Below are 25,756 nucleotides of genomic sequence, written 5' to 3'. Positions count from 1 at the left end.
GCAGCAAGGTCTAAGAGGCGTAGGGCGTACTCGGAGGTGGCAGCGGGGGTGCCGATGGGAGTACCTGCTAGAGCGAAAGCAGGGAAACCAGTTGACGCGCCCCCGGAAGCACCAGCTGAAGGTCTCCCCCCTTCTCGCCAGTTGGGGGAGACAAGCATAGCCACCTCTGAGGTGACAGAAGTCCCTGAAACGGCCGCGAGTGCGTTTCCTGCCCCTATCGTAGGGGAGGAGGCTGCCATACGAGATGCTCCAGAAACCTTGCCCGTGGAGTCCATATGGGACCCATTTTCGATCAGTGCCTCAGGTATGGCGGGGGGTCAGCTGTCTGACATGAGTTCCTCTCCAATCTCCTCAAGTTATACAGTCGGTTTGAAGTCGGAGGGCGATGAGAGTTCGAGTGAGGTCTCTGGTAACGCCGAGGACTGCTGAGGCCACCTCGGGTAAGATTACATAAGACTGTCTCTTTTCCCTTTTCCTCATGGCAGAGTTAGGTGGCATTTCCTTAAATGTTAGGAGCGTGCATTCCAAGACGAGAAGAGCTGCCCTGTTTGATTATCTTTCTATTTTTTCCGCCACCGTTTTTTTCCTACAGGAATGCTGTATCCCACATCGCACGAACTACAACAAATATAAGGAAGACTGGAGACTCGGACCTTCAGTGTGGTCCGGGTCTAACGATTCCAGAGCCGCAGGTGTCGCCATTTTATTTAAAGGGAACGTTTTAATTGACAGTTTTAATGAAATTTTACCAGGTAGAATTTTATTGGTCAAAGCTTTTATAGACGGTATTAGATGGCAGTTTTTAAATTTTTATGGGTCCTCGGACAAGAATGAAAGAGCTAGAATGCTAGAGATTTTACCCCTTTTTTTAAACGATTCAGAGCCACTTGTTTTAGCGGGTGATTTTAATTGTATTTTAAAGGGGGAACGCCGGTTCTCTAACTCAGTAAGCAGGAATTATGACAAAACCTCCTCATTATTAAAAGATATAGTTACTGATTTTAAACTTACTGATGTTTTTAAGAAATGTAACAGCAATTTATCTGCAGAGGCCGGCGTCACCTGGAGCAATGTGAACTGTAGCTCCAGGATCGATTTTATATTCTGCTCTTATCAAGTACTGCCTTTTAAATGTGATCTTAATCCCAATGTTTTATCTGATCATAAATTATTGTATTTTAAAGTTAAAAATGATATTGGGAAAAATACTGTCAAAAAAGCCTGGAAAATGAACGTTTCCCTTTTAGATGATCCGCAAATTTTATCTGATTTTATTACCTTTTATAAGGGCTGCAGACGGGTAAGACATCCAAATATGTCCATAGTCTCATGGTGGGAGAAAATAAAAATAAAAATAAGAGACTTTTTCATAAAAATCGGAAGGAGAAAAGCAAAAGAAAAACAGGATTTTTTTGCTAATTTGAATACCCGGCTGCAGACCCAATACAAGTTCAGAGAACAGGGTATGCAGGTGGAGGAGGAGATTATGGAGATTAGGAAGGAGATCTCCCAGTGCCTGGAGCAGAGAGGTAAGGAAATTGTCTTTCGCTCAAAAATGAAACACCTCGAGGAAAATGAGACCTGCTCCAGGTACTTTTTTAAGAAAATTAACGATAAGCATACCCTGTTAGACAATGTTGATGGAGATACAAACACTGACAATATTTTAAAAAAGGTACACAGATTTTATGCGGATCTTTTTAATATAAAGCTTGTTAATGTTGATTTGATGAACGACTCATTGAAGGAGGTTGACGCTGTTTTAAATCCTGTCTCCAAAGATTTTTTATTACAGGATATTACGGAACAGGAGATTTTAGATACCATCAAGAGTTTTAAAACAGGTAAAGTCCCTGGCCCTGATGGTATACCCATAGAGTTTTATGTCACATTTTACGGAGTTTTAAAAGAGGATCTCTATTCCCTTTTTACTCAAGTTTTTAGAACAAAAGCCCTCCCGGGGTCCTGGAAGAAAGGTGAGGTGTCCCTGCTTTATAAAAAGGGGGACAAAACAGATATTAAAAACTGGAGGCCTATCACCTTACTAAACGCAGACTATAAAATAATGGCCAAGATTTGCGCGAATAGACTAAAGGCTGTTATAGAGAAAATCGTCCACTCCAACCAAGTCTGTGGGATACCTGGGAGGAGCATATGGGACAATTTAAACCTTTTAAAAGATGCTATTGGTGATACGAAGGAGAGAAAAGGCAGATTGGCGGTTTTATCCATAGATTTCGAGAAAGCCTTTGATAGAGTATCACATTTTTATCTTTTTAAGGTTTTAGAAAAGATGGGTATACCAGAAGGTTTTTTACAGTCTCTGAAGGCCTTTTATGAAAATTGTACGAGCAAGATTTTAGTAAAGGGTTTTAAGACACAGGATGTCCTTTTAAACTCCGGAGTGAAGCAGGGGTGTCCCTTGTCCCCACTACTTTTTATATGTGCGATCGAGCCTCTACTCTGCAGATTGAGGAATGACAGGCAGATATGTGGAGTCCCCCTGCCGGGCGGGGGGGGACTAGAGGCAAAAGTGGTGGGGTACATGGATGATGTCGCGGTCCTGTGCAGGGACGCCCCGTCACTGCAAAAAGCATTACAACAGATATACCAATTTTGCTGCTCCTCCGGTTTTAAAGTCAATTTTAATAAAAGTAATATTTTAAATATTGGCAATATGATTTTACAGGACATTCCAGTCCCTGTGTCGGAGTCTGTACAGATTTTAGGGGTCTCCTTCAATGAGTCAAACAATGGTTTTATCAGTTGGGACTTGGTGGCACAAAAAGTTAATAAGAAAATTTGTTTATGGAATCTTAGAAAACTGACAATGGAGGGAAAAATTTTAATCACAAAAATGGTGATTTTACCAATTTTATTATATCTAAGTATGGTTTTCCCTCCCCCTGATATTTTATTAAAAATGATTACCAAGGCATGTTTTACATTTTTATGGAATTCTAGGATGGAGAAGCTCAGGAGAGAAAAAGTGATGTTACCAAAGCTAATGGGTGGTAAAGATTTTCCAAATATAAAAGCATTTCTTTTAATCCATTTTTTTACACTGTGTCTTAATACTGTTTTTAAGGAACACTACTGGTCTTATTTTATCCGTTTTAACACTGGCTATTTTATGAGGAGGTACGGATGGTTCTCTACGGTTTTAAGCTCGCCATATGCTTTTAACCTGCCAGACCAGTATAAGATTTTAGAAAAAATAGTGAACCTTTTTAACCTAAAAGACAAAAGAATAGAAGATGTAAAAAATAGTAAATATGTTTTAAAGGAAATAAAAGAAAATGTTTTAATAGCCCCCATTAGCAATTTTAATGAAAACAAATGCAAAATTATCTGGAGCATGGTTAATGCTAAATTCATTTTTAATTCACAGAAGGATCTGGCCTGGAGCTGCGCCCACGAGTGTCTTCCATGCCGGGCATTCCAGCATCGAAGGGGACTGACCAACTCGGCTGCGTGTCCAAGGGGAGGATGCCGCGATGACGAGACAGTCTTACATCTCTTTTGGCAATGTTATTTTTCACAACTAATATGGACAAAAATCCTCCCCTTGATGAAGAAGATAACCGGAATAAAAAGAATTACAAGTGAAGGCGTATTTTACGGATGTCTGGAGTGCCCAACAAGGACTCAGAAAATTATGGCATGGAAGATTACTAACTGCGTTAAAGCAGCTCTGTGGGCGGCCAGGAATATTCTTTTATTCAAACATGAAATTTTATCTGTGAATGATATTTTAGGAATTTGTTTTTATGAAATGCACAAATATTATCTTTTAGACAAAAAATTCTCTCCTGTTTTAAGTAGAAAATGGTTTTTTAGCGAATGGAATTCTATAATATGATGCCACCAAGTGCCCTTTTATAAATTGTATGATTTTAATCTGACAATTTGTATTTATTTTTTAACCATTGTTGTAAAATGTGAATCCCTGTAAAAATGTTGGAAAATGTTAATTTATTGTAAAACCTGAAAAATTTTAAATAAACGGTTACCCCCAAAGTTGGGGTAGTCAACTTAAAAAAAAATCTGTTCTTATCAGTTTAATATCTGATACGTCCCCTATCTGGGGACCATATATTAAATGGATTTTTAGAACAGGGAGATGGAAATAGAGCTTGCTCTGTCCACTCCACGCATTGACCTGGTATTGCAGTATTTCCAGGACCGGTGCACCCTTTCCTTATGTGTTTACTAAAATCAGATTCCAAAAGTGCTTTTTGTGTTTGCCATTGTTTTTGTCTTTCGGATGGGATCTCCCCTTTTAATCCCATTATTTCAACACCTGTTGGACAATGCATTTGTACAGTCATGTGTGATAATGAGCTAATTTATTAAATGCAATTAATTAATACATTGCCACCTCTTGTTTTGTGTCGTCTGTGTTTCTGTGTTTCCGGCATTTCACATTGGAACAGCTCATTCACCTTCCTTGTCTTCTCTCCGCCCTCCCTCCTAGGTAGGTTAAAGAGCTGCACCTGAGCCAGCCACTGATTGATGCAGCACCATAGTCAAATAGTGGAGTGGAGTAGGGGAACAGCAAACAGCCATTAAAGCAGCCAGCCCGCCCGCCCGCCCGTCACAATGGACCTACCTGTGTACACTAGATGGATGTGATGGAATGTACTGTGGTCCCTACATTTCAAGAAGAAGTAAGAATTGCAGTTGCAACAAACCCTTGCTTGCCTACAAAGAGAGCAGCAATTTGGATTTGTTACTATGTTACCTGGAAGAATAACAAACTGTGCAAGGATGGAGGTTGTAGGAGCAAGGAGAACAAGTTGTCTGTAAAGTTGGTTAATGCCTATTTTCCATTTTGCAGTCCCTTGTCTCCCTCTTGTGGCCTCCTGGAGGCAACTAGCTGTGCAAAAAAAAGACAGCCTGGGGGCCGGCTGTTGCAGTGTTGCCCTCTCAGGCAACACTGAGTGACTGACTGAGCCGCACCGTCTTATATAAAGTTCAGACGGAACTTTGCACGTGTCATAGTGGAGACCTCAGGAGCCAGAGCCAGCTTTCTGACATCATAATGGGGCCTCAGAGATAAAAGCCTGGGCCCAGGCAGTGTTGGTCAGTGCTGCTCAGCAGGCAGCACTGGACTGGATTAAAGCTGATACAAGGTGTGAAAGGAGAAGGGGTGGCAGTGGGCATGCACTTACTGCTGCTGCTGCTGCTGCTGCCAGTGTTTGCACGGCAGGAGGGCATTTGGGCGTTGCCAGGAAGGCGTTTTTATGTCGATTCCTCCTCTTTCAGCACTGCATTGTGGTGCAAGCAAAAGAAGCAAATCCTGTCTTGCTTCCTCTCCGGCCTTTATTCACCTCCCGCTTAGTAGCTGTGAGTGTGTGTGAGCCTGCAGGGCCCCATGGAATTGCCTAGGAGTAGGCTGAATCGCTGCAAGGGGTGAACAGCAGTATTGGGCAGGCTCGGTCAACGCGCGGCCCGTTCGGGTTATCGCTTCTCGGCCTTTTGGCTAAGATCAAGTGTAGTATCTGTTCTTATCAGTTTAATATCTGATACGTCCCCTATCTGGGGACCATATATTAAATGGATTTTTAGAACAGGGAGATGGAAATAGAGCTTGCTCTGTCCACTCCACGCATTGACCTGGTATTGCAGTATTTCCAGGACCGGTGCACCCTTTCCTTATGTGTTTACTAAAATCAGATTCCAAAAGTGCTTTTTGTGTTTGCCATTGTTTTTGTCTTTCGGATGGGATCTCCCCTTTTAATCCCATTATTTCAACACCTGTTGGACAATGCATTTGTACAGTCATGTGTGATAATGAGCTAATTTATTAAATGCAATTAATTAATACATTGCCACCTCTTGTTTTGTGTCGTCTGTGTTTCTGTGTTTCCGGCATTTCACATTGGAACAGCTCATTCACCTTCCTTGTCTTCTCTCCGCCCTCCCTCCTAGGTAGGTTAAAGAGCTGCACCTGAGCCAGCCACTGATTGATGCAGCACCATAGTCAAATAGTGGAGTGGAGTAGGGGAACAGCAAACAGCCATTAAAGCAGCCAACCCGCCCGCCCGTCCGTCACAATGGACCTACCTGTGTACACTAGATGGATGTGATGGAATGTACTGTGGTCCCTACATTTCAAGAAGAAGTAAGAACTGCAGTTGCAACAAACCCTTGCTTGCCTACAAAGAGAGCAGCAATTTGGATTTGTTACTATGTTACCTGGAAGAATAACAAACTGTGCAAGGATGGAGGTTGTAGGAGCAAGGAGAACAAGTTGTCTGTAAAGTTGGTGGATGCCTATTTTCCATTTTGCAGTCCCTTGTCTCCCTCTTGTGGCCTCCTGGAGGCAACTAGCTGTGCAAAAAAAAGACAGCCTGGGGGCCGGCTGTTGCAGTGTTGCCCTCTCAGGCAACACTGAGTGACTGACTGAGCCGCACCGTCTTATATAAAGTTCAGACGGAACTTTGCACGTGTCATAGTGGAGACCTCAGGAGCCAGAGCCAGCTTTCTGACATCATAATGGGGCCTCAGAGATAAAAGCCTGGGCCCAGGCAGTGTTGGTCAGTGCTGCTCAGCAGGCAGCACTGGACTGGATTAAAGCTGATACAAGGTGTGAAAGGAGAAGGGGTGGCAGTGGGCATGCACTTACTGCTGCTGCTGCTGCTGCTGCTGCTGCCAGTGTTTGCACGGCAGGAGGGCATTTGGGCGTTGCCAGGAAGGCGTTTTTATGTCGATTCCTCCTCTTTCAGCACTGCATTGTGGTGCAAGCAAAAGAAGCAAATCCTGTCTTGCTTCCTCTCCGGCCTTTATTCACCTCTCGCGTAGCTGTGAGTGTGTGTGAGCCTGCAGGGCCCCATGGAATTGCCTAGGAGTAGGCTGAATCGCTGCAAGGGGTGAACAGCAGTATTGGGCAGGCTCGGTCAACGCGCGGCCCGTTCGGGTTATCGCTTCTCGGCCTTCTGGCTGAGATCAAGTGTAGTTCTGATTACTTGTAGTCAGTGCTGCCTGGTCTTGGTTAGGAGGTGCTCAGGTACCCTCTCTCTCGGCCTCGGGGGATCGTCCAGGTTCGCCTGGACTTCACCCCCGTGCTGCTATTTGGGAGAGAGGCTTAGTCCTGAGCAACGAGTTGCGATCCACATATCCCCCGTGTAGGCTTCGGCCGAAAAGGGGAAAAGCTGCGTAGACGTTACGTCACCAACGGGTGGCGTAACTTTCCGTGAAAACCCCTCACCATGGACGAAAGTCCTGGTGAGATACCGGCGTATGCCCGGATAAAGAATACAATCCGTGTTATTGTATCAGAAGAGAAGGCGACGACCTGCGGCCTGAAGTTCTTGGTGGAGACCGTGCTTGTTGGCATTTTCAACATTCAGAAGCGGGAGATATTGGCGGTACAAGACTATCCTAGGAGAAGAACATACGACATAACTTTTGTACAGAATGGAGTGTTCCAAGATCTGCTGGCGGCATACATGGTAAAAAACGATCCGAGACTGGACGGTATTGAATTTTACGAACATGTGTTGGACATCACTAAGATGATTGTGATAAAAATGTACTGCCCGTTTGCTGATTTAAAAGATGTGATGTCCTTTTTATCCCCCTATTTCAAAAGTGTAAAATGTATTGGCAAAATAATGAACGAAGTTGGAGTTTGGACGTCAAAGTGGAGATTTTTAGTAACTTGTTATAGAGATGCCAATACAGCAGGGGGGATAATGTTGCCGCCAGCACGCTTTAAATTAGGTGATATGGCAGGAGATCTTTTTTACACAGGAATGCCTCCATTCTGTAGAAAATGTCAAAAGTACGGTCACACCAAAGAGTTCTGCGAAAGCACCTGTAGGAACTGTGGCAGCTCTGAGCACGAGGCCAAAACTTGCCCTCTGGGGAAAAGGTGTCGTTTTTGCAGCCGAGTTGGTCATCTATATGCTACTTGTCCCCACAGATCGGAACAACCCGAGGTCCGGCCGAGGCGTCCAGAGCAGCCAGCAGGCCAGATCGCCCCCGCACAAGGAGAGGAACCAAGAGGTGAAGAGGCTGATGACATGGACACCTCCAGCAGACCCCCCCAAACAGGTGACCCAAAGGAGCAAAGGCGGTTTAAGAGAAGAGCCAGTGATCAGCGGACGAAAAAGCCCCCTCAGGAAACGGAGGAGATGGGTAGTTCGGATGAAGCTGATCCGCCTGGGCCGCAGGAGGTGCTGGGTCAGCCTGTACCTGAGGCAGAGGACCCGGGCGGAGCGGCAGCAAGGTCTAAGAGGCGTAGGGCGTACTCGGAGGTGGCAGCGGGGGTGCCGATGGGAGTACCTGCTAGAGCGAAAGCAGGGAAACCAGTTGACGCGCCCCCGGAAGCACCAGCTGAAGGTCTCCCCCCTTCTCGCCAGTTGGGGGAGACAAGCATAGCCACCTCTGAGGTGACAGAAGTCCCTGAAACGGCCGCGAGTGCGTTTCCTGCCCCTATCGTAGGGGAGGAGGCTGCCATACGAGATGCTCCAGAAACCTTGCCCGTGGAGTCCATATGGGACCCATTTTCGATCAGTGCCTCAGGTATGGCGGGGGGTCAGCTGTCTGACATGAGTTCCTCTCCAATCTCCTCAAGTTATACAGTCGGTTTGAAGTCGGAGGGCGATGAGAGTTCGAGTGAGGTCTCTGGTAACGCCGAGGACTGCTGAGGCCACCTCGGGTAAGATTACATAAGACTGTCTCTTTTCCCTTTTCCTCATGGCAGAGTTAGGTGGCATTTCCTTAAATGTTAGGAGCGTGCATTCCAAGACGAGAAGAGCTGCCCTGTTTGATTATCTTTCTATTTTTTCCGCCACCGTTTTTTTCCTACAGGAATGCTGTATCCCACATCGCACGAACTACAACAAATATAAGGAAGACTGGAGACTCGGACCTTCAGTGTGGTCCGGGTCTAACGATTCCAGAGCCGCAGGTGTCGCCATTTTATTTAAAGGGAACGTTTTAATTGACAGTTTTAATGAAATTTTACCAGGTAGAATTTTATTGGTCAAAGCTTTTATAGACGGTATTAGATGGCAGTTTTTAAATTTTTATGGGTCCTCGGACAAGAATGAAAGAGCTAGAATGCTAGAGATTTTACCCCTTTTTTTAAACGATTCAGAGCCACTTGTTTTAGCGGGTGATTTTAATTGTATTTTAAAGGGGGAACGCCGGTTCTCTAACTCAGTAAGCAGGAATTATGACAAAACCTCCTCATTATTAAAAGATATAGTTACTGATTTTAAACTTACTGATGTTTTTAAGAAATGTAACAGCAATTTATCTGCAGAGGCCGGCGTCACCTGGAGCAATGTGAACTGTAGCTCCAGGATCGATTTTATATTCTGCTCTTATCAAGTACTGCCTTTTAAATGTGATCTTAATCCCAATGTTTTATCTGATCATAAATTATTGTATTTTAAAGTTAAAAATGATATTGGGAAAAATACTGTCAAAAAAGCCTGGAAAATGAACGTTTCCCTTTTAGATGATCCGCAAATTTTATCTGATTTTATTACCTTTTATAAGGGCTGCAGACGGGTAAGACATCCAAATATGTCCATAGTCTCATGGTGGGAGAAAATTAAAATAAAAATAAGAGACTTTTTCATAAAAATCGGAAGGAGAAAAGCAAAAGAAAAACAGGATTTTTTTGCTAATTTGAATACCCGGCTGCAGACCCAATACAAGTTCAGAGAACAGGGTATGCAGGTGGAGGAGGAGATTATGGAGATTAGGAAGGAGATCTCCCAGTGCCTGGAGCAGAGAGGTAAGGAAATTGTCTTTCGCTCAAAAATGAAACACCTCGAGGAAAATGAGACCTGCTCCAGGTACTTTTTTAAGAAAATTAACGATAAGCATACCCTGTTAGACAATGTTGATGGAGATACAAACACTGACAATATTTTAAAAAAGGTACACAGATTTTATGCGGATCTTTTTAATATAAAGCTTGTTAATGTTGATTTGATGAACGACTCATTGAAGGAGGTTGACGCTGTTTTAAATCCTGTCTCCAAAGATTTTTTATTACAGGATATTACGGAACAGGAGATTTTAGATACCATCAAGAGTTTTAAAACAGGTAAAGTCCCTGGCCCTGATGGTATACCCATAGAGTTTTATGTCACATTTTATGGAGTTTTAAAAGAGGATCTCTATTCCCTTTTTACTCAAGTTTTTAGAACAAAAGCCCTCCCGGGGTCCTGGAAGAAAGGTGAGGTGTCCCTGCTTTATAAAAAGGGGGACAAAACAGATATTAAAAACTGGAGGCCTATCACCTTACTAAACGCAGACTATAAAATAATGGCCAAGATTTGCGCGAATAGACTAAAGGCTGTTATAGAGAAAATCGTCCACTCCAACCAAGTCTGTGGGATACCTGGGAGGAGCATATGGGACAATTTAAACCTTTTAAAAGATGCTATTGGTGATACGAAGGAGAGAAAAGGCAGATTGGCGGTTTTATCCATAGATTTCGAGAAAGCCTTTGATAGAGTATCACATTTTTATCTTTTTAAGGTTTTAGAAAAGATGGGTATACCAGAAGGCTTTTTACAGTCTCTGAAGGCCTTTTATGAAAATTGTACGAGCAAGATTTTAGTAAAGGGTTTTAAGACACAGGATGTCCTTTTAAACTCCGGAGTGAAGCAGGGGTGTCCCTTGTCCCCACTACTTTTTATATGTGCGATCGAGCCTCTACTCTGCAGATTGAGGAATGACAAGCAGATATGTGGAGTCCCCCTGCCGGGCGGGGGGGGACTAGAGGCAAAAGTAGTGGGGTACATGGATGATGTCGCGGTCCTGTGCAGGGACGCCCCGTCACTGCAAAAAGCATTACAACAGATATACCAATTTTGCTGCTCCTCCGGTTTTAAAGTCAATTTTAATAAAAGTAATATTTTAAATATTGGCAATATGATTTTACAGGACATTCCAGTCCCTGTGTCGGAGTCTGTACAGATTTTAGGGGTCTCCTTCAATGAGTCAAACAATGGTTTTATCAGTTGGGACTTGGTGGCACAAAAAGTTAATAAGAAAATTTGTTTATGGAATCTTAGAAAACTGACAATGGAGGGAAAAATTTTAATCACAAAAATGGTGATTTTACCAATTTTATTATATCTAAGTATGGTTTTCCCTCCCCCTGATATTTTATTAAAAAAGATTACCAAGGCATGTTTTACATTTTTATGGAATTCTAGGATGGAGAAGCTCAGGAGAGAAAAAGTGATGTTACCAAAGCTAATGGGTGGTAAAGATTTTCCAAATATAAAAGCATTTCTTTTAATCCATTTTTTTACACTGTGTCTTAATACTGTTTTTAAGGAACACTACTGGTCTTATTTTATCCGTTTTAACACTGGCTATTTTATGAGGAGGTACGGATGGTTCTCTACGGTTTTAAGCTCGCCATATGCTTTTAACCTGCCAGACCAGTATAAGATTTTAGAAAAAATAGTGAACCTTTTTAACCTAAAAGACAAAAGAATAGAAGATGTAAAAAATAGTAAATATGTTTTAAAGGAAATAAAAGAAAATGTTTTAATAGCCCCCATTAGCAATTTTAATGAAAACAAATGCAAAATTATCTGGAGCATGGTTAATGCTAAATTCATTTTTAATTCACAGAAGGATCTGGCCTGGAGCTGCGCCCACGAGTGTCTTCCATGCCGGGCATTCCAGCATCGAAGGGGACTGACCAACTCGGCTGCGTGTCCAAGGGGAGGATGCCGCGATGACGAGACAGTCTTACATCTCTTTTGGCAATGTTATTTTTCACAACTAATATGGACAAAAATCCTCCCCTTGATGAAGAAGATAACCGGAATAAAAAGAATTACAAGTGAAGGCGTATTTTACGGATGTCTGGAGTGCCCAACAAGGACTCAGAAAATTATGGCATGGAAGATTACTAACTGCGTTAAAGCAGCTCTGTGGGCGGCCAGGAATATTCTTTTATTCAAACATGAAATTTTATCTGTGAATGATATTTTAGGAATTTGTTTTTATGAAATGCACAAATATTATCTTTTAGACAAAAAATTCTCTCCTGTTTTAAGTAGAAAATGGTTTTTTAGCGAATGGAATTCTATAATATGATGCCACCAAGTGCCCTTTTATAAATTGTATGATTTTAATCTGACAATTTGTATTTATTTTTTAACCATTGTGTTAAATGTGAATCCCTGTAAAAATGTTGAAAAATGTTAATTTATTGTAAAACCTGAAAAATTTTAAATAAACGGTTACCCCCAAAGTTGGGGTAGTCAACTTAAAAAAATCTGTTCTTATCAGTTTAATATCTGATACGTCCCCTATCTGGGGACCATATATTAAATGGATTTTTAGAACAGGGAGATGGAAATAGAGCTTGCTCTGTCCACTCCACGCATTGACCTGGTATTGCAGTATTTCCAGGACCGGTGCACCCTTTCCTTATGTGTTTACTAAAATCAGATTCCAAAAGTGCTTTTTGTGTTTGCCATTGTTTTTGTCTTTCGGATGGGATCTCCCCTTTTAATCCCATTATTTCAACACCTGTTGGACAATGCATTTGTACAGTCATGTGTGATAATGAGCTAATTTATTAAATGCAATTAATTAATACATTGCCACCTCTTGTTTTGTGTCGTCTGTGTTTCTGTGTTTCCGGCATTTCACATTGGAACAGCTCATTCACCTTCCTTGTCTTCTCTCCGCCCTCCCTCCTAGGTAGGTTAAAGAGCTGCACCTGAGCCAGCCACTGATTGATGCAGCACCATAGTCAAATAGTGGAGTGAAGTAGGGGAACAGCAAACAGCCATTAAAGCAGCCAGCCCGCCCGCCCGCCCGTCACAATGGACCTACCTGTGTACACTAGATGGATGTGATGGAATGTACTGTGGTCCCTACATTTCAAGAAGAAGTAAGAATTGCAGTTGCAACAAACCCTTGCTTGCCTACAAAGAGAGCAGCAATTTGGATTTGTTACTATGTTACCTGGAAGAATAACAAACTGTGCAAGGATGGAGGTTGTAGGAGCAAGGAGAACAAGTTGTCTGTAAAGTTGGTGGATGCCTATTTTCCATTTTGCAGTCCCTTGTCTCCCTCTTGTGGCCTCCTGGAGGCAACTAGCTGTGCAAAAAAAAGACAGCCTGGGGGCCGGCTGTTGCAGTGTTGCCCTCTCAGGCAACACTGAGTGACTGACTGAGCCGCACCGTCTTATATAAAGTTCAGACGGAACTTTGCACGTGTCATAGTGGAGACCTCAGGAGCCAGAGCCAGCTTTCTGACATCATAATGGGGCCTCAGAGATAAAAGCCTGGGCCCAGGCAGTGTTGGTCAGTGCTGCTCAGCAGGCAGCACTGGACTGGATTAAAGCTGATACAAGGTGTGAAAGGAGAAGGGGTGGCAGTGGGCATGCACTTACTGCTGCTGCTGCTGCTGCTGCTGCTGCCAGTGTTTGCACGGCAGGAGGGCATTTGGGCGTTGCCAGGAAGGCGTTTTTATGTCGATTCCTCCTCTTTCAGCACTGCATTGTGGTGCAAGCAAAAGAAGCAAATCCTGTCTTGCTTCCTCTCCGGCCTTTATTCACCTCCCGCTTAGTAGCTGTGAGTGTGTGTGAGCCTGCAGGGCCCCATGGAATTGCCTAGGAGTAGGCTGAATCGCTGCAAGGGGTGAACAGCAGTATTGGGCAGGCTCGGTCAACGCGCGGCCCGTTCGGGTTATCGCTTCTCGGCCTTTTGGCTAAGATCAAGTGTAGTATCTGTTCTTATCAGTTTAATATCTGATACGTCCCCTATCTGGGGACCATATATTAAATGGATTTTTAGAACAGGGAGATGGAAATAGAGCTTGCTCTGTCCACTCCACGCATTGACCTGGTATTGCAGTATTTCCAGGACCGGTGCACCCTTTCCTTATGTGTTTACTAAAATCAGATTCCAAAAGTGCTTTTTGTGTTTGCCATTGTTTTTGTCTTTCGGATGGGATCTCCCCTTTTAATCCCATTATTTCAACACCTGTTGGACAATGCATTTGTACAGTCATGTGTGATAATGAGCTAATTTATTAAATGCAATTAATTAATACATTGCCACCTCTTGTTTTGTGTCGTCTGTGTTTCTGTGTTTCCGGCATTTCACATTGGAACAGCTCATTCACCTTCCTTGTCTTCTCTCCGCCCTCCCTCCTAGGTAGGTTAAAGAGCTGCACCTGAGCCAGCCACTGATTGATGCAGCACCATAGTCAAATAGTGGAGTGAAGTAGGGGAACAGCAAACAGCCATTAAAGCAGCCAGCCCGCCCGCCCGCCCGTCACAATGGACCTACCTGTGTACACTAGATGGATGTGATGGAATGTACTGTGGTCCCTACATTTCAAGAAGAAGTAAGAATTGCAGTTGCAACAAACCCTTGCTTGCCTACAAAGAGAGCAGCAATTTGGATTTGTTACTATGTTACCTGGAAGAATAACAAACTGTGCAAGGATGGAGGTTGTAGGAGCAAGGAGAACAAGTTGTCTGTAAAGTTGGTGGATGCCTATTTTCCATTTTGCAGTCCCTTGTCTCCCTCTTGTGGCCTCCTGGAGGCAACTAGCTGTGCAAAAAAAAGACAGCCTGGGGGCCGGCTGTTGCAGTGTTGCCCTCTCAGGCAACACTGAGTGACTGACTGAGCCGCACCGTCTTATATAAAGTTCAGACGGAACTTTGCACGTGTCATAGTGGAGACCTCAGGAGCCAGAGCCAGCTTTCTGACATCATAATGGGGCCTCAGAGATAAAAGCCTGGGCCCAGGCAGTGTTGGTCAGTGCTGCTCAGCAGGCAGCACTGGACTGGATTAAAGCTGATACAAGGTGTGAAAGGAGAAGGGGTGGCAGTGGGCATGCACTTACTGCTGCTGCTGCTGCTGCTGCCAGTGTTTGCACGGCAGGAGGGCATTTGGGCGTTGCCAGGAAAGCGTTTTTATGTCGATTCCTCCTCTTTCAGCACTGCATTGTGGTGCAAGCAAAAGAAGCAAATCCTGTCTTGCTTCCTCTCCGGCCTTTATTCACCTCCCGCTTAGTAGCTGTGAGTGTGTGTGAGCCTGCAGGGCCCCATGGAATTGCCTAGGAGTAGGCTGAATCGCTGCAAGGGGTGAACAGCAGTATTGGGCAGGCTCGGTCAACGCGCGGCCCGTTCGGGTTATCGCTTCTCGGCCTTTTGGCTAAGATCAAGTGTAGTATCTGTTCTTATCAGTTTAATATCTGATACGACCCCTATCTGGGGACCATATATTAAATGGATTTTTAGAACAGGGAGATGGAAATAGAGCTTGCTCTGTCCACTCCACGCATTGACCTGGTATTGCAGTATTTCCAGGACCGGTGCACCCTTTCCTTATGTGTTTACTAAAATCAGATTCCAAAAGTGCTTTTTGTGTTTGCCATTGTTTTTGTCTTTCGGATGGGATCTCCCCTTTTAATCCCATTATTTCAACACCTGTTGGACAATGCATTTGTACAGTCATGTGTGATAATGAGCTAATTTATTAAATGCAATTAATTAATACATTGCCACCTCTTGTTTTGTGTCGTCTGTGTTTCTGTGTTTCCGGCATTTCACATTGGAACAGCTCATTCACCTTCCTTGTCTTCTCTCCGCCCTCCCTCCTAGGTAGGTTAAAGAGCTGCACCTGAGCCAGCCACTGATTGATGCAGCACCATAGTCAAATAGTGGAGTGAAGTAGGGGAACAGCAAACAGCCATTAAAGCAGCCAGCCCGCCCGCCCGCCCGTCACAATGGACCTACCTGTGTACACTAGATGGATGTGATGGAATGTACTGTGGTCCCTACATTTCAAGAAGAAGTAAGAATTGCAGTTGCAACAAACCCTTGCTTGCCTACAAAGAGAGCAGCAATTTGGATTTGTTACTATGTTACCTGGAAGAATAACAAACTGTGCAAGGATGGAGGTTGTAGGAGCAAGGAGAACAAGTTGTCTGTAAAGTTGGTGGATGCCTATTTTCCATTTTGCAGTCCCTTGTCTCCCTCTTGTGGCCTCCTGGAGGCAACTAGCTGTGCAAAAAAAAGACAGCCTGGGGGCCGGCTGTTGCAGTGTTGCCCTCTCAGGCAACACTGAGTGACTGACTGAGCCGCACCGTCTTATATAAAGTTCAGACGGAACTTTGCACGTGTCATAGTGGAGACCTCAGGAGCCAGAGCCAGCTTTCTGACATAATGGGGCCTCAGAGATAAAAGCCTGGGCCCAGGCAGTGTTGGTCAGTGCTGCTCAGCAGGCAGCACTGGACTGGATTAAAGCTGATACAAGGTGTGAAAGGAGAAGGGGTGGCAGTGGGCATGCACTTACTGCTGCTGCTGCTGCTGCTGCTGCTGCCAGTGTTTGCACGGCAGGAGGGCATTTGGGCGTTGCCAGGAAGGCGTTTTTATGTCGATTCCTCCTCTTTCAGCACTGCATTGTGGTGCAAGCAAAAGAAGCAAATCCTGTCTTGCTTCCTCTCCGGCCTTTATTCACCTCCCGCTTAGTAGCTGTGAGTGTGTGTGAGCCTGCAGGGCCCCATGGAATTGCCTAGGAGTAGGCTGAATCGCTGCAAGGGGTGAACAGCAGTATTGGGCAGGCTCGGTCAACGCGCGGCCCGTTCGGGTTATCGCTTCTCGGCCTTTTGGCTAAGACCAAGTGTATTTATACAGGAGGTTTTTAGTCAGAAGGTGCTCAGGTACCCTCTCTCTCGGCCTCGGGGGATCGTCCAGGTTCGCCTGGACTTCACCCCCGTGCTGCTATTTGGGAGAGAGGCTTAGTCCTGAGCAACGAGTTGCGATCCCCCCAGCCCCTTGGTCTCTGTACGTCAAGGGGCGCAGCGAAAGCTGCGCGGTTCGACCTGGCCACGCTAATGGCAGGCGAACCCGATGCGGTGCCGGTATACGCCCGGCTGCGAAACTCTGCTAGAGTCATCTTGGCAGAGGGTGGAGGCGGTCCACGAGGTGTCAAGTTCCTCGTATACGAAATCCTCGAGAAGTTGCTGGCGGTCCGCAAGCATGAAATTTTGGCGATCCAGGATTACCCAAGGCGTGGAGTTTTTGACATAACTTTTGTTGGAGAAGGTATCCTCCGTGATGCTATGGACAAAGCTGAGAGGGAAAAAGTTCAACTCACGTCTTTGGGAGTCCAGGTAATAGAGCATGCTTTTGAGGTAACCAAACTCGTGGTGATTAAGATGTATTCCCCATATGTGAAGGACCAGGAAGTGGCAGCATTCTTAGCTGCCTACTTCAAGAACATCAAGCTTATGGGGAGAGTTATGAACGAGTGCGGTGTGTGGACCGTCAAGTGGAAGTACTTAGTGACTTTGATAAAGGACCCCTCCACCCAAAATACGAGACTCCCACCGGCTCGTTTTAAAATTGGAACAGTGAATGGCGACCTCTACTTCTCGGGGATGCCAAACTTCTGCAGGGCCTGCGGTACCTATGGGCATACCAGTTACAACTGCGATGTCACCTGCAGGAACTGCGGAAGCAAAGAGCACACAATTAGAGAATGCACAGGAGAAAAAAAATGTAACTTTTGTCAGAAAACTGGTCATCTGTATTTTTCTTGCCCCTATAGGTACCGAGGCGAAGAAGATGAGCAACCCGGAGCGCCCCCACGTGCTCCACCAGCGGACCAAACCCGTCCCCAGGGAGAGGAACAGACCAGCCACACGAAAGAGGAGAGAGGTACCTGGGCTTCAAAGGTGCGAGGGACTGGAGCCAAAACAGGTACCTCGCAGCCAGCAACCTTGGAGGATAAAGGGGAGCCCAGTGCGAAGGAAAAGCGGCAGACTAAGCGGAAGGCGGAAAAGGAGCAGGCCGGAAAAACTGAGGCATCCCAGAAGGCTGGTTGCTCAGGGGGTGCCGGGCCTGCTCCAAGCCCTGGGTCTCTGGCATCCTCGTCGGAGGAAGAGGACGAGGTGCCGGTGGGTCCCCGAAAAAAAGGGAGGCAAGCCAGAGTCAGTAGGGGGGAGACAGGGGAGGAGCAGATGGACACAACGGTGAAAAACGATGCGGCTCCTCCTAGAACCCCCTCCTCGCCGCGACTGGTGAGGAGGGCGGGCACTGTTCCCCCCGTGGAAACTGACACCCCACCTTGTGCGCAACCTCCCCCTCCAGAAGGGCCTGCACGGTCCCAGGGGGGAGGTGCGAGCCCCCTAGGGGACCCACCCGACCTAGACGGTCAACCGTTTGAGACCCAGGGAGATCCGAATGAGTTTGGGCTCCCCGTACGCAGAAGTTTGGTTGCTGGCGTTACCCTCAGCGAAGGTAGTTCCTCTCCTTCGTTCTCCCTCCTGACAAATGATTCGGACGGGGGCGGGTATCTGAGCCCAAGTGAGATATTTGGTATTGCTGGTGGAGAAAATGTGTGATTTTAAAATACCGCTACTATTTATTATTTTAAAATCAAATACGCATTCAAAACTCCACAATGTCTGAACTAAAGGGAATATCCCTCAACGTGAGGGGCGCCAAGTCTAAAGTAAGAAGGGTTGCTCTCTTCAATTTTTTATCTTGCCTGGCAGCCTCTGTTTTTTTCCTGCAGGAGTGCGGTATTCCCCATACGATGAAGTACACCAAATATAAAGAAGATTGGAAATATGGTCCATCCGTCTGGTCTGGATCAAACGAGTCCAGATCAGCAGGGGTCGCCATTCTATTTAAGGGAAACGTTTTAATTGATTTTATTCAAGAAATCTTACCAGGACGTATTTTATTGGTTAAGGCTTTTATTGACGGTGTGAAATGGCAGTTTTTAAATTTTTATGGCTCACCTGATAAAAATGAGAGGGCAGAAATGCTAGAAGTTTTACCTCTTTTTATTAACACAACTGAGCCTTTTATCCTCGCAGGTGATTTTAACTGTATCCTGAGAGGGGAACGCCGGCTTACAAGTGCTACAAGCAGAAATTACGATAAGACCTCTGGACTGCTCAAAAATATGGTGAGCGATTTTAATTTAAAAGATGTTTACAAAGAATGTAACAGGAGCAGTCCAGAGGAAGCCGGCGTTACCTGGAGCAACGCCACCTGTAGCTCCAGGATAGATTTTATATTTTGTAATGAGAACTTACTGCCTTTTAAATGTGAAGTTTTAACCAACGTGTTTTCAGATCATAGGCTTTTATCTTTTTATGTGAAGCGTGATCTTAATAATCTTATTTGTAAGAAGTCCTGGAAGATGAATGTTTCCCTTTTAGATGATCCACAGGTTTTAACCGATTTTATTGAATTTTACAAGAAAAGCAGGCGGGTGAGAGATACTAGAGCTCCCATCAGTGCATGGTGGGAGAAGATGAAAAGTAAAATAAAAGATTTTTTTATTAAAAAGAGTGTGGCAAAAGCCAAAATAAAATATGCTGTTTTTAATACACTAAACACCCGTCTGCAGACCCTGTACAAAATGCGAGACAATGAAATAGAAGTGGAAGCCGACATCACCGACCTCAAAAAGGAGATAGCCCAGTGCCTGGAGCAGAAAGGTAAAGAAATAATCTTTCGTTCAAAAATTCAAAATATAGAGGAGAACGAGACCTGCTCCAGGTACTTTTTTAAAAAAATCAACAATAAAAGGGCTGTCATCAAAAATATTGAAGGTGTGTCGGATGTACAGGGTCTTTTAAGTAAAGTTCATGAGTTTTATACTGACCTTTTTAACGTTAAGACTGTGGATCGTGATTTTATGCGTGACTCACTGAAGGAGATTACCACTGTTTTAGACCCTGTCTCCCAGAATTTTTTATTGCAGGACCTGACGGAGCAGGAGATTTTAGAAACAGTTAAAAGTTTTAAAGCAGGTAAAGTTCCTGGTCCGGACGGTATACCCAGTGAGTTTTATGTAAAATTTTATGATCTTTTAAAAGAAGATTTGTTTTTACTATACGCAGAAGTTTTTAAATCCAAGATGCTGCCTAAGTCCTGGCAGAAGGGTGAGGTCTCCCTATTATACAAGACGGGTGACATCGCAGTTTTAAAGAACTGGAGACCAATAACCCTTCTAAACAGCGACTACAAGATCATGGCTAAATTATGTGCGAACCGGATGAAAGCCATAATACCCCACATAATACATTCCAACCAAGTATGTGGGGTGCCAGGCCGCAGCATCTGGGACAATCTTAACCTTATTAAAGATGTGATTGAGGACACGAGGTCTAGGAAGAATAATTTAGCAATTTTATCAATAGACTTTGAAAAAGCTTTTGACCGTGTCTCTCACTTTTATTTGTTTAAGGTTTTAGAGCGTATGGGTATACCTGAAGGATTTTTATTATCCATCAAAGCCTTTTATAAAAATTGTACAAGTAAGATTTTAGTAAATGGTTTTAAGACACAGGACGTATTTTTAAACTCTGGGGTGAAGCAGGGGTGTCCCTTGTCCCCACTGCTTTTTATATGTGCGTTAGAGCCTCTATTATGCGCAATTCGCCGAGACAAGATGATACGTGGAGTCCCCCTGCCAGGGGGAGGCGGCATAGAGGCTAAAGCAGTGGGGTACATGGATGATGTAGCGGTTTTATGCAGGGACACCCGGTCGCTTCAGAGAGCCCTCAAGCAGATAGAGTTTTATTGCTGTGCTTCCAGTTTTAAGATAAACTTTAGCAAGAGTAGTATTTTAAGCGTAGGAAGCATGGTTTTTAGTGACATACCAGTTCCTGTGTCGGATAATATTAAAATTTTAGGGGTCTCCTTCAGTGAGTACGACAATGGTTTTATCAGTTGGGACATGGTGGCGCAGAAAGTAAACAAGAAGATATGTATGTGGAATATGAGGAAGCTTACTATGGAGGGAAAAATTTTAATTATTAAAATGGTCATTTTACCCCTGCTTTTATATCTGAGTATGGTTTTCCCTCCTCCCACGGTTTTACTGAGAAAAATAACCAAAGCTTGTTTTACTTTCTTTTGGAGTTCCAGAATGGAGAAATTAAAGAGAGGAATCGTGATGAAGTCCAAACCAAAGGGTGGCAAAGACTTTCCAGATTTTAATAGGTTTCTTTTACTAAAATTTTTTAGCTTCTGTTTTAATTCCCTTTTTAAAGAGCACTATTGGTCGTTTTATTTACGTTATAATACAGGGTTTTTTATGCGAAGGTGTGGGTGGTTCCAGATTATTTTAACCTCACCTTATGCTTTTAATTTACCCCCACAATATGTAATTTTAGAAAAAATAGTTGCTTTATTTAAATTAAAAGGGAAGAGTATTAATGATCTTAAAAATAGCAAGAAGCTTATAAATGACCTAAAAAGAGAGGATGCGGTCAGCAGAATAGACAATTTTAACGAAAAACGCAGTGGTTTTATCTGGAAAATGTCTAACATATTTTATCTCTTTAACACACAGAAGGACCTGGCCTGGAGCTGCATTCATCAATGTCTTCCATGCCGGGCATTCCAATACAGAAGAAGATTCGCGAGGTCTGCCGTCTGCCCGAGGGAAGGCTGCCAGGCTGAGGAGACAGTGCGTCATTTACTTTGGACATGTTACTTTGCACAACATTTTTGGAAAAAGATATTCCCTCTTATGGAAAAGATGGCAGACCTGAAGGACATATGTTACAATGATATTTTATATGGACAATTTGGATGCCCGACCGCGAATCAGAAGACAATAGCATGGAAGACGATGAATTGCGCTAAAGAAGCTCTTTGGAAGGCCAGGAACATCCTTCTTTTTAAACACGACGTTTTAACAACGGATGATGTTTTAGGTCTTTGTTTTAGTGAGATGTATTTATATTATTTAATTGACAGGAAAGCAAATGCCACCCTTCTAAATAAATGGTTTGTGACTGACTGGAACTCCAATAAATAAAGATTTGCCACCATGTCCCCCTATAAATATTAATGCTAATTTGATTTTACTATTGTAACAATGTGAAAATGTTTGACGTAATTGTAATGTTATTTATTGTAAAATTGAATTTTTTATTAATAAATCATTGACACCCCCGCGAGGGGGTAGCCAACTGAAAAAAAAATCTGTTCTTATCAGTTTAATATCTGATACGTCCCCTATCTGGGGACCATATATTAAATGGATTTTTAGAACAGGGAGATGGAAATAGAGCTTGCTCTGTCCACTCCACGCATTGACCTGGTATTGCAGTATTTCCAGGACCGGTGCACCCTTTCCTTATGTGTTTACTAAAATCAGATTCCAAAAGTGCTTTTTGTGTTTGCCATTGTTTTTGTCTTTCGGATGGGATCTCCCCTTTTAATCCCATTATTTCAACACCTGTTGGACAATGCATTTGTACAGTCATGTGTGATAATGAGCTAATTTATTAAATGCAATTAATTAATACATTGCCACCTCTTGTTTTGTGTCGTCTGTGTTTCTGTGTTTCCGGCATTTCACATTGGAACAGCTCATTCACCTTCCTTGTCTTCTCTCCGCCCTCCCTCCTAGGTAGGTTAAAGAGCTGCACCTGAGCCAGCCACTGATTGATGCAGCACCATAGTCAAATAGTGGAGTGAAGTAGGGGAACAGCAAACAGCCATTAAAGCAGCCAGCCCGCCCGCCCGCCCGTCACAATGGACCTACCTGTGTACACTAGATGGATGTGATGGAATGTACTGTGGTCCCTACATTTCAAGAAGAAGTAAGAATTGCAGTTGCAACAAACCCTTGCTTGCCTACAAAGAGAGCAGCAATTTGGATTTGTTACTATGTTACCTGGAAGAATAACAAACTGTGCAAGGATGGAGGTTGTAGGAGCAAGGAGAACAAGTTGTCTGTAAAGTTGGTGGATGCCTATTTTCCATTTTGCAGTCCCTTGTCTCCCTCTTGTGGCCTCCTGGAGGCAACTAGCTGTGCAAAAAAAAGACAGCCTGGGGGCCGGCTGTTGCAGTGTTGCCCTCTCAGGCAACACTGAGTGACTGACTGAGCCGCACCGTCTTATATAAAGTTCAGACGGAACTTTGCACGTGTCATAGTGGAGACCTCAGGAGCCAGAGCCAGCTTTCTGACATAATGGGGCCTCAGAGATAAAAGCCTGGGCCCAGGCAGTGTTGGTCAGTGCTGCTCAGCAGGCAGCACTGGACTGGATTAAAGCTGATACAAGGTGTGAAAGGAGAAGGGGTGGCAGTGGGCATGCACTTACTGCTGCTGCTGCTGCTGCTGCTGCTGCCAGTGTTTGCACGGCAGGAGGGCATTTGGGCGTTGCCAGGAAGGCGTTTTTATGTCGATTCCTCCTCTTTCAGCACTGCATTGTGGTGCAAGCAAAAGAAGCAAATCCTGTCTTGCTTCCTCTCCGGCCTTTATTCACCTCCCGCTTAGTAGCTGTGAGTGTGTGTGAGCCTGCAGGGCCCCATGGAATTGCCTAGGAGTAGGCTGAATCGCTGCAAGGGGTGAACAGCAGTATTGGGCAGGCTCGGTCAACGCGCGGCCCGTTCGGGTTATCGCTTCTCGGCCTTTTGGCTAAGATCAAGTGTAGTATCTGTTCTTATCAGTTTAATATCTGATACGTCCCCTATCTGGGGACCATATATTAAATGGATTTTTAGAACAGGGAGATGGAAATAGAGCTTGCTCTGTCCACTCCACGCATTGACCAGGTATTGCAGTATTTCCAGGACCGGTGCACCCTTTCCTTATGTGTTTACTAAAATCAGATTCCAAAAGTGCTTTTTGTGTTTGCCATTGTTTTTGTCTTTCGGATGGGATCTCCCCTTTTAATCCCATTATTTCAACACCTGTTGGACAATGCATTTGTACAGTCATGTGTGATAATGAGCTAATTTATTAAATGCAATTAATTAATACATTGCCACCTCTTGTTTTGTGTCGTCTGTGTTTCTGTGTTTCCGGCATTTCACATTGGAACAGCTCATTCACCTTCCTTGTCTTCTCTCCGCCCTCCCTCCTAGGTAGGTTAAAGAGCTGCACCTGAGCCAGCCACTGATTGATGCAGCACCATAGTCAAATAGTGGAGTGGAGTAGGGGAACAGCAAACAGCCATTAAAGCAGCCAGCCCGCCCGCCCGCCCGTCACAATGGACCTACCTGTGTACACTAGATGGATGTGATGGAATGTACTGTGGTCCCTACATTTCAAGAAGAAGTAAGAATTGCAGTTGCAACAAACCCTTGCTTGCCTACAAAGAGAGCAGCAATTTGGATTTGTTACTATGTTACCTGGAAGAATAACAAACTGTGCAAGGATGGAGGTTGTAGGAGCAAGGAGAACAAGTTGTCTGTAAAGTTGGTGGATGCCTATTTTCCATTTTGCAGTCCCTTGTCTCCCTCTTGTGGCCTCCTGGAGGCAACTAGCTGTGCAAAAAAAAGACAGCCTGGGGGCCGGCTGTTGCAGTGTTGCCCTCTCAGGCAACACTGAGTGACTGACTGAGCCGCACCGTCTTATATAAAGTTCAGACGGAACTTTGCACGTGTCATAGTGGAGACCTCAGGAGCCAGAGCCAGCTTTCTGACATCATAATGGGGCCTCAGAGATAAAAGCCTGGGCCCAGGCAGTGTTGGTCAGTGCTGCTCAGCAGGCAGCACTGGACTGGATTAAAGCTGATACAAGGTGTGAAAGGAGAAGGGGTGGCAGTGGGCATGCACTTACTGTTGCTGCTGCTGCTGCTGCTGCTGCTGCCAGTGTTTGCACGGCAGGAGGGCATTTGGGCGTTGCCAGGAAGGCGTTTTTATGTCGATTCCTCCTCTTTCAGCACTGCATTGTGGTGCAAGCAAAAGAAGCAAATCCTGTCTTGCTTCCTCTCCGGCCTTTATTCACCTCCCGCTTAGTAGCTGTGAGTGTGTGTGAGCCTGCAGGGCCCCATGGAATTGCCTAGGAGTAGGCTGAATCGCTGCAAGGGGTGAACAGCAGTATTGGGCAGGCTCGGTCAACGCGCGGCCCGTTCGGGTTATCGCTTCTCGGCCTTTTGGCTAAGATCAAGTGTAGTATCTGTTCTTATTAGTTTAATATCTGATACGTCCCCTATCTGGGGACCATATATTAAATGGATTTTTAGAACAGGGAGATGGAAATAGAGCTTGCTCTGTCCACTCCACGCATTGACCTGGTATTGCAGTATTTCCAGGACCGGTGCACCCTTTCCTTATGTGTTTACTAAAATCAGATTCCAAAAGTGCTTTTTGTGTTTGCCATTGTTTTTGTCTTTCGGATGGGATCTCCCCTTTTAATCCCATTATTTCAACACCTGTTGGACAATGCATTTGTACAGTCATGTGTGATAATGAGCTAATTTATTAAATGCAATTAATTAATACATTGCCACCTCTTGTTTTGTGTCGTCTGTGTTTCTGTGTTTCCGGCATTTCACATTGGAACAGCTCATTCACCTTCCTTGTCTTCTCTCCGCCCTCCCTCCTAGGTAGGTTAAAGAGCTGCACCTGAGCCAGCCACTGATTGATGCAGCACCATAGTCAAATAGTGGAGTGGAGTAGGGGAACAGCAAACAGCCATTAAAGCAGCCAGCCCGCCCGCCCGCCCGTCACAATGGACCTACCTGTGTACACTAGATGGATGTGATGGAATGTACTGTGGTCCCTACATTTCAAGAAGAAGTAAGAATTGCAGTTGCATCAAACCCTTGCTTGCCTACAAAGAGAGCAGCAATTTGGATTTGTTACTATGTTACCTGGAAGAATAACAAACTGTGCAAGGATGGAGGTTGTAGGAGCAAGGAGAACAAGTTGTCTGTAAAGTTGGTGGATGCCTATTTTCCATTTTGCAGTCCCTTGTCTCCCTCTTGTGGCCTCCTGGAGGCAACTAGCTGTGCAAAAAAAAGACAG

At 44.5% G+C, this 25,756-nt stretch overlaps 7 non-coding genes and 1 pseudogene across 7 annotated transcripts; all 8 read left to right on the top strand.

The window, feature by feature from the left end:
- Positions 1-4,030: 4,030 nt before the first annotated feature.
- On the top strand, positions 4,031-4,199 carry LOC142677586 (U2 spliceosomal RNA; annotated as a pseudogene).
- A 1,266-nt stretch (positions 4,200-5,465) lies between these two features.
- Positions 5,466-5,656, top strand: LOC142677208 (U2 spliceosomal RNA). Its single transcript, XR_012852250.1, has one exon. It is a non-coding gene; the product is annotated as a U2 spliceosomal RNA (small nuclear RNA).
- Positions 5,657-12,236: 6,580 nt separating this feature from the next.
- On the top strand, positions 12,237-12,424 carry LOC142677578 (U2 spliceosomal RNA). The gene has a single exon (XR_012852579.1). It is a non-coding gene; the product is annotated as a U2 spliceosomal RNA (small nuclear RNA).
- Positions 12,425-13,696: 1,272 nt separating this feature from the next.
- On the top strand, positions 13,697-13,887 carry LOC142677207 (U2 spliceosomal RNA). Its single transcript, XR_012852249.1, has one exon. It is a non-coding gene; the product is annotated as a U2 spliceosomal RNA (small nuclear RNA).
- A 1,266-nt stretch (positions 13,888-15,153) lies between these two features.
- LOC142677486 (U2 spliceosomal RNA) lies at positions 15,154-15,344 on the top strand. The gene has a single exon (XR_012852501.1). It is a non-coding gene; the product is annotated as a U2 spliceosomal RNA (small nuclear RNA).
- Positions 15,345-21,933: 6,589 nt separating this feature from the next.
- LOC142677599 (U2 spliceosomal RNA) lies at positions 21,934-22,131 on the top strand. Its single transcript, XR_012852590.1, has one exon. It is a non-coding gene; the product is annotated as a U2 spliceosomal RNA (small nuclear RNA).
- A 1,269-nt stretch (positions 22,132-23,400) lies between these two features.
- Positions 23,401-23,591, top strand: LOC142677436 (U2 spliceosomal RNA). The gene has a single exon (XR_012852456.1). It is a non-coding gene; the product is annotated as a U2 spliceosomal RNA (small nuclear RNA).
- A 1,275-nt stretch (positions 23,592-24,866) lies between these two features.
- Positions 24,867-25,057, top strand: LOC142677450 (U2 spliceosomal RNA). Its single transcript, XR_012852468.1, has one exon. It is a non-coding gene; the product is annotated as a U2 spliceosomal RNA (small nuclear RNA).
- Positions 25,058-25,756: the final 699 nt, after the last annotated feature.

The sequence above is a fragment of the Rhinoderma darwinii genome, assembly GCF_050947455.1.
Source record: "Rhinoderma darwinii isolate aRhiDar2 chromosome 2 unlocalized genomic scaffold, aRhiDar2.hap1 SUPER_2_unloc_31, whole genome shotgun sequence".
Classification (NCBI taxonomy): domain Eukaryota; kingdom Metazoa; phylum Chordata; class Amphibia; order Anura; family Rhinodermatidae; genus Rhinoderma; species Rhinoderma darwinii.
The sequence above is the reverse complement of the archived record's forward strand: the minus strand, read 5'-3'. Positions and strand labels throughout refer to the sequence as shown.